Source organism: Argiope bruennichi, chromosome 11 (genome assembly GCF_947563725.1).
Source record: "Argiope bruennichi chromosome 11, qqArgBrue1.1, whole genome shotgun sequence".
In the NCBI taxonomy this organism is placed as follows: Eukaryota; Metazoa; Arthropoda; class Arachnida; order Araneae; family Araneidae; genus Argiope; species Argiope bruennichi.
Genome location: NC_079161.1, coordinates 92214247 through 92226248, shown reverse-complemented (window position 1 = coordinate 92226248; position 12002 = coordinate 92214247). Strand labels below are relative to the sequence as shown.

The window sequence follows — 12002 nt, the reverse complement described above, 5'->3', positions numbered from 1 at the left end:
CCACCCAGGATGTAACTGAAAATTGTGTCTTGCAAAATTATACTAGAATTCTTCACATATAATTTAATTGGCTTCAACATTTCAAAGAACAAATCTGCTCCTATTAAAACGTATATTTTATTAGGTCTCATTAAACTAGGATCTGCTAAATTTATTTGTTTGAGTAATTTGGAAATATCTACATTTAATCTTCTGGGTGGAGTTAAATTTGTTATGGAAGGAACTGCATAAAAGGAAACATATCTAATAAAATCATTTTTTATGTTTGAGATTTCTATTTCCATCCTTCTTTTAATAGCGATATTGGTGCCATTGAATCCAGAAACAGGGATATTTATATTTTCCTGATTTATACCTAGTAATTGAGCACATTTGGTCTTAATTGCTCCCCGAATCAATCAAGAATCGGATCTTTATTCTTTATCCCAACGCATTCTTAAAAAAAAAAAAAAAAAAAAAAAAAAACCGCTGTTGGCAAGATGCACGTCTCATCTGATCGCGCATTAACGAAGGTTGAACGCATCTTCCTTCTTCGAACTACCAGAGAAGAAGGTTCGATGGCATTTGTGCTGTTGGGGGAAATGGGTCTTTGGTGGTCACTCCTCCTGTGGAATGATTTAACGTTTGTCTCCCCTCATGTAGTAGGGAGTTGTGGGCCATCTGAAAATCCTTAACTAGGCGCTTTAATTTGGGAAGAGCACAAAGCGGTATGAATGCGAAGGCAAAGTTTACAGATTCCAAGAATAAAAACAAATTCTTTTCTTTTTCATATGTTCCTGTTTTGAAAGGTTATGCATTTATATAAGTAATACATATGTTTACAACAAATACATGGTTTATAACTGCTTTTATTATTAGATTTATTACAAGAGATTTTTGTTTAAATGAATTATTTAAATTTTGTTTCTTGCTGCATTTTTCATTGGAAAAGTTGCTTTTGCTGCAGCTGGTAATCGCGAAACACTCTCCAAAATAGAACTTCTTCTTTCAAGAAATGATTAAGGGATCAAATTGTGGAATTTCTGAGGTTTTTAGTGTAATTTCAATTTGCTCTCGACTCTTTGTCAAGTTTTGAAGGATTATATTGACTAATAAAATTTCTGATAAATTGTTTTGCTCGTAATTTAAAACTTTAAAACCTCGAATGTTCTTTTTAATAGATTCTATTAAATGTCGAATTTCCTTAGCTCATCTTTGCTGTATTTTAACAATATGGAAAAACATGATGGTCAATTAACAATCTTTCATTTTCATATCTTTCCTTTAAGGCATCAAACAGAGAATCAAATGTTTCTTCAGATGATTCTAACAGTTTACCTTCTCCTTTGAGAGACGCTCTTAAACAATACAGTTACTGGTTTTCATTTATAATAAAATTATTTTATACTAATGTACTGAATTGGATTTTAAAAGTAAACCATTCAAAAATGCTCCGGAAAACGTTGATTGAGTATGACGGTAAAGCTGACTTAACGAATCTTTTCAACGGCTCTTTTGCTGTTCCAAGCCGGAGCGAAGTTAATCCCGTCTGTAAAACTCTTGATCGTCGAAATTTTCCAGTCCTTTACGTGAAAACATTTCAAACAAGTTGTAAAAACTAATTTCATCTGATTCACGTGGATTCTTTCCCGTATAGGTGTTTCTTCGTTTCAAAAGGGCTGTGAAGTCAATGGTGCCCATTTCTATTGTAACATTTCAAAGGCCCTTCCTTTCATGCGATTGGTTTCGGTAATTATTTAAAAGAACATGCGAAGCAATCGGATTTAAATCATATTTCCTTTATTCTTTCTTCTATGTATTGAAGATCAGAAATAGTTTAGACTCCTCTATCAGAGATTAATGCTTAATTTTATTTTTGAAAAGCTATTGCCTGGGAACAACGCGTCTCTCTAGAATACTGCGAAATTCATCACAAATAAAATACGAACGCTTCATATGAAATCAACAACTTTCATATGCATCGCTGAAATTTAATTTCTGATCTATTAGTTTTTTGTAACAAAAGACTTGCTTTTCCAAAAGAGAATTCTGCCGAAAATCGAAAGCGCATTTAGAAGAAACTCCAATCTAAAATTGAAGCACTTTTCTAGGGATGTGCCTTGGAGCTCCGTATTTCCGCAATTGCAGAGAGAACAAGGGCCAGTAAAATTGTTCGCTTCTAAAAAAAGATTATAGGCAGTTTGGGCGACGAGGAAGATTCTTACAGCGGACCGTTTAATCTCCGAAACACTACCGCGCATTTGAAAACAAAAATGAAACTAGTATATTTCCTCGTGTTAATATAATAAGTTTGAAGCGTGAGTTTCGCGGTCATCGGCGTGACTATTGTCACTATAACTTTGACCGGCGACGTTTCTGGGAACCTTTTCGAAGAGTCTTGCAACGCTTCATGTTCCTTTGATGGAATAGATTCGCCTGCCTGCGCTGAGAGCGCTCAACCGCGGTGTGTTTCTTATCCATGAATTAGAAGCGGGATCTTCACGTAAAAGTACGAAGGCCACTGCCGTTTATCGCTTCTCGGCCTCTTGGGCTCTGATCGAAAGTGTAGTATCTGTTCTTATCAGCTTAATCTCTGATAGGGTGTTCACTGAACGCTCCGAGATTAATTAGAATTTTTGAAACCTGGGTCGAGGTCGGAATTCATTCCACTCGACCCGCGGGTCGCTCTGCTACTGCACTGCTGGCAGAATTGGCCCATACGATGAATAAAAGAAGACACAAGTGCACGTTTACAATCCGCTCTCAGGTTTGGCGGAAAAGATGACTTAACGAATCTTTTCAACGGTTCTTTTGCTGTTCCAAGCCGGAGCGAAGTTAATCCCGTCTGTAAAACTCTTGATCGTCGAAATTTTCCAGTCCTTTACGTGAAAACATTTCAAACAAGTTGTAAAAACTAATTTCATCTGATTCACGTGGATTCTTTCCCGTATAGGTGTTTCTTCGTTTCAAAAGGGCTGTGAAGTCAATGGTGCCCATTTCTATTGTAACATTTCAAAGGCCCTTCCTTTCATGCGATTGGTTTCGGTAATTATTTAAAAGAACATGCGAAGCAATCGGATTTAAATCATATTTCCTTTATTCTTTCTTCTATGTATTGAAGATCAGAAATAGTTTAGACTCCTCTATCAGAGATTAATGCTTAATTTTATTTTTGAAAAGCTATTGCCTGGGAACAACGCGTCTCTCTAGAATACTGCGAAATTCATCGCAAATAAAATACGAACGCTTCATATGAAATCAACAACTTTCATATGCATCGCTGAAATTTAATTTCTGATCTATTAGTTTTTTGTAACAAAAGACTTGCTTTTCCAAAAGAGAATTCTGCCGAAAATCGAAAGCGCATTTAGAAGAAACTCCAATCTAAAATTGAAGCACTTTTCTAGGGATGTGCCTTGGAGCTCCGTATTTCCGCAATTGCAGAGAGAACAAGGGCCAGTAAAATTGTTCGCTTCTAAAAAAAGATTATAGGCAGTTTGGGCGACGAGGAAGATTCTTACAGCGGACCGTTTAATCTCCGAAACACTACCGCGCATTTGAAAACAAAAATGAAACTAGTATATTTCCTCGTGTTAATATAATAAGTTTGAAGCGTGAGTTTCGCGGTCATCGGCGTGACTATTGTCACTATAACTTTGACCGGCGACGTTTCTGGGAACCTTTTCGAAGAGTCTTGCAACGCTTCATGTTCCTTTGATGGAATAGATTCGCCTGCCTGCGCTGAGAGCGCTCAACCGCGGTGTGTTTCTTATCCATGAATTAGCAGCGGGATCTTCACGTAAAAGTACGAAGGCCACTGCCGTTTATCGCTTCTCGGCCTCTTGGGCTCTGATCGAAAGTGTAGTATCTGTTCTTATCAGCTTAATCTCTGATAGGGTGTTCACTGAACGCTCCGAGATTAATTAGAATTTTTGCAACCTGGGTCGAGGTCGGAATTCATTCCACTCGACCCGCGGGTCGCTCTGCTACTGCACTGCTGGCAGAATTGGCCCATACGATGAATAAAAGAAGACACAAGTGCACGTTTACAATCCGCTCTCAGGTTTGGCGGAAAAGATGACTTAACGAATCTTTTCAACGGTTCTTTTGCTGTTCCAAGCCGGAGCGAAGTTAATCCCGTCTGTAAAACTCTTGATCGTCGAAATTTTCCAGTCCTTTACGTGAAAACATTTCAAACAAGTTGTAAAAACTAATTTCATCTGATTCACGTGGATTCTTTCCCGTATAGGTGTTTCTTCGTTTCAAAAGGGCTGTGAAGTCAATGGTGCCCATTTCTATTGTAACATTTCAAAGGCCCTTCCTTTCATGCGATTGGTTTCGGTAATTATTTAAAAGAACATGCGAAGCAATCGGATTTAAATCATATTTCCTTTATTCTTTCTTCTATGTATTGAAGATCAGAAATAGTTTAGACTCCTCTATCAGAGATTAATGCTTAATTTTATTTTTGAAAAGCTATTGCCTGGGAACAACGCGTCTCTCTAGAATACTGCGAAATTCATCACAAATAAAATACGAACGCTTCATATCAAATCAACAACTTTCATATGCATCGCTGAAATTTAATTTCTGATCTATTAGTTTTTTGTAACAAAAGACTTGCTTTTCCAAAAGAGAATTCTGCCGAAAATCGAAAGCGCATTTAGAAGAAACTCCAATCTAAAATTGAAGCACTTTTCTAGGGATGTGCCTTGGAGCTCCGTATTTCCGCAATTGCAGAGAGAACAAGGGCCAGTAAAATTGTTCGCTTCTAAAAAAAGATTATAGGCAGTTTGGGCGACGAGGAAGATTCTTACAGCGGACCGTTTAATCTCCGAAACACTACCGCGCATTTGAAAACAAAAATGAAACTAGTATATTTCCTCGTGTTAATATAATAAGTTTGAAGCGTGAGTTTCGCGGTCATCGGCGTGACTATTGTCACTATAACTTTGACCGGCGACGTTTCTGGGAACCTTTTCGAAGAGTCTTGCAACGCTTCATGTTCCTTTGATGGAATAGATTCGCCTGCCTGCGCTGAGAGCGCTCAACCGCGGTGTGTTTCTTATCCATGAATTAGCAGCGGGATCTTCACGTAAAAGTACGAAGGCCACTGCCGTTTATCGCTTCTCGGCCTCTTGGGCTCTGATCGAAAGTGTAGTATCTGTTCTTATCAGCTTAATCTCTGATAGGGTGTTCACTGAACGCTCCGAGATTAATTAGAATTTTTGGCAACCTGGGTCGAGGTCGGAATTCATTCCACTCGACCCGCGGGTCGCTCTGCTACTGCACTGCTGGCAGAATTGGCCCATACGATGAATAAAAGAAGACACAAGTGCACGTTTACAATCCGCTCTCAGGTTTGGCGGAAAAGATGACTTAACGAATCTTTTCAACGGTTCTTTTGCTGTTCCAAGCCGGAGCGAAGTTAATCCCGTCTGTAAAACTCTTGATCGTCGAAATTTTCCAGTCCTTTACGTGAAAACATTTCAAACAAGTTGTAAAAACTAATTTCATCTGATTCACGTGGATTCTTTCCCGTATAGGTGTTTCTTCGTTTCAAAAGGGCTGTGAAGTCAATGGTGCCCATTTCTATTGTAACATTTCAAAGGCCCTTCCTTTCATGCGATTGGTTTCGGTAATTATTTAAAAGAACATGCGAAGCAATCGGATTTAAATCATATTTCCTTTATTCTTTCTTCTATGTATTGAAGATCAGAAATAGTTTAGACTCCTCTATCAGAGATTAATGCTTAATTTTATTTTTGAAAAGCTATTGCCTGGGAACAACGCGTCTCTCTAGAATACTGCGAAATTCATCACAAATAAAATACGAACGCTTCATATGAAATCAACAACTTTCATATGCATCGCTGAAATTTAATTTCTGATCTATTAGTTTTTTGTAACAAAAGACTTGCTTTTCCAAAAGAGAATTCTGCCGAAAATCGAAAGCGCATTTAGAAGAAACTCCAATCTAAAATTGAAGCACTTTTCTAGGGATGTGCCTTGGAGCTCCGTATTTCCGCAATTGCAGAGAGAACAAGGGCCAGTAAAATTGTTCGCTTCTAAAAAAAGATTATAGGCAGTTTGGGCGACGAGGAAGATTCTTACAGCGGACCGTTTAATCTCCGAAACACTACCGCGCATTTGAAAACAAAAATGAAACTAGTATATTTCCTCGTGTTAATATAATAAGTTTGAAGCGTGAGTTTCGCGGTCATCGGCGTGACTATTGTCACTATAACTTTGACCGGCGACGTTTCTGGGAACCTTTTCGAAGAGTCTTGCAACGCTTCATGTTCCTTTGATGGAATAGATTCGCCTGCCTGCGCTGAGAGCGCTCAACCGCGGTGTGTTTCTTATCCATGAATTAGCAGCGGGATCTTCACGTAAAAGTACGAAGGCCACTGCCGTTTATCGCTTTTTGGCCTCTTGGGCTCTGATCGAAAGTGTAGTATCTGTTCTTATCAGCTTAATCTCTGATAGGGTGTTCACTGAACGCTCCGAGATTAATTAAAATTTTTGCAACCTGGGTCGAGGTCGGAATTCATTCCACTCGACCCGCGGGTCGCTCTGCTACTGCACTGCTGGCAGAATTGGCCCATACGATGAATAAAAGAAGACACAAGTGCACGTTTACAATCCGCTCTCAGGTTTGGCGGAAAAGATGACTTAACGAATCTTTTCAACGGTTCTTTTGCTGTTCCAAGCCGGAGCGAAGTTAATCCCGTCTGTAAAACTCTTGATCGTCGAAATTTTCCAGTCCTTTACGTGAAAACATTTCAAACAAGTTGTAAAAACTAATTTCATCTGATTCACGTGGATTCTTTCCCGTATAGGTGTTTCTTCGTTTCAAAAGGGCTGTGAAGTCAATGGTGCCCATTTCTATTGTAACATTTCAAAGGCCCTTCCTTTCATGCGATTGGTTTCGGTAATTATTTAAAAGAACATGCGAAGCAATCGGATTTAAATCATATTTCCTTTATTCTTTCTTCTATGTATTGAAGATCAGAAATAGTTTAGACTCCTCTATCAGAGATTAATGCTTAATTTTATTTTTGAAAAGCTATTGCCTGGGAACAACGCGTCTCTCTAGAATACTGCGAAATTCATCACAAATAAAATACGAACGCTTCATATGAAATCAACAACTTTCATATGCATCGCTGAAATTTAATTTCTGATCTATTAGTTTTTTGTAACAAAAGACTTGCTTTTCCAAAAGAGAATTCTGCCGAAAATCGAAAGCGCATTTAGAAGAAACTCCAATCTAAAATTGAAGCACTTTTCTAGGGATGTGCCTTGGAGCTCCGTATTTCCGCAATTGCAGAGAGAACAAGGGCCAGTAAAATTGTTCGCTTCTAAAAAAAGATTATAGGCAGTTTGGGCGACGAGGAAGATTCTTACAGCGGACCGTTTAATCTCCGAAACACTACCGCGCATTTGAAAACAAAAATGAAACTAGTATATTTCCTCGTGTTAATATAATAAGTTTGAAGCGTGAGTTTCGCGGTCATCGGCGTGACTATTGTCACTATAACTTTGACCGGCGACGTTTCTGGGAACCTTTTCGAAGAGTCTTGCAACGCTTCATGTTCCTTTGATGGAATAGATTCGCCTGCCTGCGCTGAGAGCGCTCAACCGCGGTGTGTTTCTTATCCATGAATTAGCAGCGGGATCTTCACGTAAAAGTACGAAGGCCACTGCCGTTTATCGCTTCTCGGCCTCTTGGGCTCTGATCGAAAGTGTAGTATCTGTTCTTATCAGCTTAATCTCTGATAGGGTGTTCACTGAACGCTCCGAGATTAATTAGAATTTTTGCAACCTGGGTCGAGGTCGGAATTCATTCCACTCGACCCGCGGGTCGCTCTGCTACTGCACTGCTGGCAGAATTGGCCCATACGATGAATAAAAGAAGACACAAGTGCACGTTTACAATCCGCTCTCAGGTTTGGCGGAAAAGATGACTTAACGAATCTTTTCAACGGTTCTTTTGCTGTTCCAAGCCGGAGCGAAGTTAATCCCGTCTGTAAAACTCTTGATCGTCGAAATTTTCCAGTCCTTTACGTGAAAACATTTCAAACAAGTTGTAAAAACTAATTTCATCTGATTCACGTGGATTCTTTCCCGTATAGGTGTTTCTTCGTTTCAAAAGGGCTGTGAAGTCAATGGTGCCCATTTCTATTGTAACATTTCAAAGGCCCTTCCTTTCATGCGATTGGTTTCGGTAATTATTTAAAAGAACATGCGAAGCAATCGGATTTAAATCATATTTCCTTTATTCTTTCTTCTATGTATTGAAGATCAGAAATAGTTTAGACTCCTCTATCAGAGATTAATGCTTAATTTTATTTTTGAAAAGCTATTGCCTGGGAACAACGCGTCTCTCTAGAATACTGCGAAATTCATCACAAATAAAATACGAACGCTTCATATGAAATCAACAACTTTCATATGCATCGCTGAAATTTAATTTCTGATCTATTAGTTTTTTGTAACAAAAGACTTGCTTTTCCAAAAGAGAATTCTGCCGAAAATCGAAAGCGCATTTAGAAGAAACTCCAATCTAAAATTGAAGCACTTTTCTAGGGATGTGCCTTGGAGCTCCGTATTTCCGCAATTGCAGAGAGAACAAGGGCCAGTAAAATTGTTCGCTTCTAAAAAAAGATTATAGGCAGTTTGGGCGACGAGGAAGATTCTTACAGCGGACCGTTTAATCTCCGAAACACTACCGCGCATTTGAAAACAAAAATGAAACTAGTATATTTCCTCGTGTTAATATAATAAGTTTGAAGCGTGAGTTTCGCGGTCATCGGCGTGACTATTGTCACTATAACTTTGACCGGCGACGTTTCTGGGAACCTTTTCGAAGAGTCTTGCAACGCTTCATGTTCCTTTGATGGAATAGATTCGCCTGCCTGCGCTGAGAGCGCTCAACCGCGGTGTGTTTCTTATCCATGAATTAGCAGCGGGATCTTCACGTAAAAGTACGAAGGCCACTGCCGTTTATCGCTTTTTGGCCTCTTGGGCTCTGATCGAAAGTGTAGTATCTGTTCTTATCAGCTTAATCTCTGATAGGGTGTTCACTGAACGCTCCGAGATTAATTAAAATTTTTGCAACCTGGGTCGAGGTCGGAATTCATTCCACTCGACCCGCGGGTCGCTCTGCTACTGCACTGCTGGCAGAATTGGCCCATACGATGAATAAAAGAAGACACAAGTGCACGTTTACAATCCGCTCTCAGGTTTGGCGGAAAAGATGACTTAACGAATCTTTTCAACGGTTCTTTTGCTGTTCCAAGCCGGAGCGAAGTTAATCCCGTCTGTAAAACTCTTGATCGTCGAAATTTTCCAGTCCTTTACGTGAAAACATTTCAAACAAGTTGTAAAAACTAATTTCATCTGATTCACGTGGATTCTTTCCCGTATAGGTGTTTCTTCGTTTCAAAAGGGCTGTGAAGTCAATGGTGCCCATTTCTATTGTAACATTTCAAAGGCCCTTCCTTTCATGCGATTGGTTTCGGTAATTATTTAAAAGAACATGCGAAGCAATCGGATTTAAATCATATTTCCTTTATTCTTTCTTCTATGTATTGAAGATCAGAAATAGTTTAGACTCCTCTATCAGAGATTAATGCTTAATTTTATTTTTGAAAAGCTATTGCCTGGGAACAACGCGTCTCTCTAGAATACTGCGAAATTCATCACAAATAAAATACGAACGCTTCATATGAAATCAACAACTTTCATATGCATCGCTGAAATTTAATTTCTGATCTATTAGTTTTTTGTAACAAAAGACTTGCTTTTCCAAAAGAGAATTCTGCCGAAAATCGAAAGCGCATTTAGAAGAAACTCCAATCTAAAATTGAAGCACTTTTCTAGGGATGTGCCTTGGAGCTCCGTATTTCCGCAATTGCAGAGAGAACAAGGGCCAGTAAAATTGTTCGCTTCTAAAAAAAGATTATAGGCAGTTTGGGCGACGAGGAAGATTCTTACAGCGGACCGTTTAATCTCCGAAACACTACCGCGCATTTGAAAACAAAAATGAAACTAGTATATTTCCTCGTGTTAATATAATAAGTTTGAAGCGTGAGTTTCGCGGTCATCGGCGTGACTATTGTCACTATAACTTTGACCGGCGACGTTTCTGGGAACCTTTTCGAAGAGTCTTGCAACGCTTCATGTTCCTTTGATGGAATAGATTCGCCTGCCTGCGCTGAGAGCGCTCAACCGCGGTGTGTTTCTTATCCATGAATTAGCAGCGGGATCTTCACGTAAAAGTACGAAGGCCACTGCCGTTTATCGCTTCTCGGCCTCTTGGGCTCTGATCGAAAGTGTAGTATCTGTTCTTATCAGCTTAATCTCTGATAGGGTGTTCACTGAACGCTCCGAGATTAATTAGAATTTTTGCAACCTGGGTCGAGGTCGGAATTCATTCCACTCGACCCGCGGGTCGCTCTGCTACTGCACTGCTGGCAGAATTGGCCCATACGATGAATAAAAGAAGACACAAGTGCACGTTTACAATCCGCTCTCAGGTTTGGCGGAAAAGATGACTTAACGAATCTTTTCAACGGTTCTTTTGCTGTTCCAAGCCGGAGCGAAGTTAATCCCGTCTGTAAAACTCTTGATCGTCGAAATTTTCCAGTCCTTTACGTGAAAACATTTCAAACAAGTTGTAAAAACTAATTTCATCTGATTCACGTGGATTCTTTCCCGTATAGGTGTTTCTTCGTTTCAAAAGGGCTGTGAAGTCAATGGTGCCCATTTCTATTGTAACATTTCAAAGGCCCTTCCTTTCATGCGATTGGTTTCGGTAATTATTTAAAAGAACATGCGAAGCAATCGGATTTAAATCATATTTCCTTTATTCTTTCTTCTATGTATTGAAGATCAGAAATAGTTTAGACTCCTCTATCAGAGATTAATGCTTAATTTTATTTTTGAAAAGCTATTGCCTGGGAACAACGCGTCTCTCTAGAATACTGCGAAATTCATCACAAATAAAATACGAACGCTTCATATGAAATCAACAACTTTCATATGCATCGCTGAAATTTAATTTCTGATCTATTAGTTTTTTGTAACAAAAGACTTGCTTTTCCAAAAGAGAATTCTGCCGAAAATCGAAAGCGCATTTAGAAGAAACTCCAATCTAAAATTGAAGCACTTTTCTAGGGATGTGCCTTGGAGCTCCGTATTTCCGCAATTGCAGAGAGAACAAGGGCCAGTAAAATTGTTCGCTTCTAAAAAAAGATTATAGGCAGTTTGGGCGACGAGGAAGATTCTTACAGCGGACCGTTTAATCTCCGAAACACTACCGCGCATTTGAAAACAAAAATGAAACTAGTATATTTCCTCGTGTTAATATAATAAGTTTGAAGCGTGAGTTTCGCGGTCATCGGCGTGACTATTGTCACTATAACTTTGACCGGCGACGTTTCTGGGAACCTTTTCGAAGAGTCTTGCAACGCTTCATGTTCCTTTGATGGAATAGATTCGCCTGCCTGCGCTGAGAGCGCTCAACCGCGGTGTGTTTCTTATCCATGAATTAGCAGCGGGATCTTCACGTAAAAGTACGAAGGCCACTGTCGTTTATCGCTTCTCGGCCTCTTGGGCTCTGATCGAAAGTGTAGTATCTGTTCTTATCAGCTTAATCTCTGATAGGGTGTTCACTGAACGCTCCGAGATTAATTAGAATTTTTGCAACCTGGGTCGAGGTCGGAATTCATTCCACTCGACCCGCGGGTCGCTCTGCTACTGCACTGCTTACAGAATTGGCCCATACGATGAATAAAAGAAGACACAAGTGCACGTTTACAATCCGCTCTCAGGTTTGGCGGAAAAGATGACTTAACGAATCTTTTCAACGGTTCTTTTGCTGTTCCAAGCCGGAGCGAAGTTAATCCCGTCTGTAAAACTCTTGATCGTCGAAATTTTCCAGTCCTTTACGTGAAAACATTTCAAACAAGTTGTAAAAACTAATTTCATCTGATTCACGTGGATTCTTTCCCGTA

The 12002-nt window shown here is 39.5% G+C and overlaps 8 non-coding genes across 8 annotated transcripts; all 8 read left to right on the top strand.

Annotated features, from left to right (window-relative positions):
• The first annotated feature begins 2509 nt into the window (after nt 1-2509).
• Nucleotides 2510-2703, top strand: LOC129957755 (U2 spliceosomal RNA). Its single transcript, XR_008782861.1, has one exon. It is a non-coding gene; the product is annotated as a U2 spliceosomal RNA (small nuclear RNA).
• Nucleotides 2704-3805: 1102 nt separating this feature from the next.
• On the top strand, nt 3806-3999 carry LOC129957790 (U2 spliceosomal RNA). Its single transcript, XR_008782895.1, has one exon. It is a non-coding gene; the product is annotated as a U2 spliceosomal RNA (small nuclear RNA).
• Nucleotides 4000-5101: 1102 nt separating this feature from the next.
• LOC129957792 (U2 spliceosomal RNA) lies at nt 5102-5296 on the top strand. The gene has a single exon (XR_008782897.1). It is a non-coding gene; the product is annotated as a U2 spliceosomal RNA (small nuclear RNA).
• Nucleotides 5297-6398: 1102 nt separating this feature from the next.
• Nucleotides 6399-6592, top strand: LOC129957799 (U2 spliceosomal RNA). Its single transcript, XR_008782904.1, has one exon. It is a non-coding gene; the product is annotated as a U2 spliceosomal RNA (small nuclear RNA).
• A 1102-nt stretch (nt 6593-7694) lies between these two features.
• Nucleotides 7695-7888, top strand: LOC129957789 (U2 spliceosomal RNA). Its single transcript, XR_008782894.1, has one exon. It is a non-coding gene; the product is annotated as a U2 spliceosomal RNA (small nuclear RNA).
• Nucleotides 7889-8990: 1102 nt separating this feature from the next.
• On the top strand, nt 8991-9184 carry LOC129957798 (U2 spliceosomal RNA). Its single transcript, XR_008782903.1, has one exon. It is a non-coding gene; the product is annotated as a U2 spliceosomal RNA (small nuclear RNA).
• Nucleotides 9185-10286: 1102 nt separating this feature from the next.
• On the top strand, nt 10287-10480 carry LOC129957788 (U2 spliceosomal RNA). The gene has a single exon (XR_008782893.1). It is a non-coding gene; the product is annotated as a U2 spliceosomal RNA (small nuclear RNA).
• A 1102-nt stretch (nt 10481-11582) lies between these two features.
• Nucleotides 11583-11776, top strand: LOC129957793 (U2 spliceosomal RNA). The gene has a single exon (XR_008782898.1). It is a non-coding gene; the product is annotated as a U2 spliceosomal RNA (small nuclear RNA).
• Nucleotides 11777-12002: the final 226 nt, after the last annotated feature.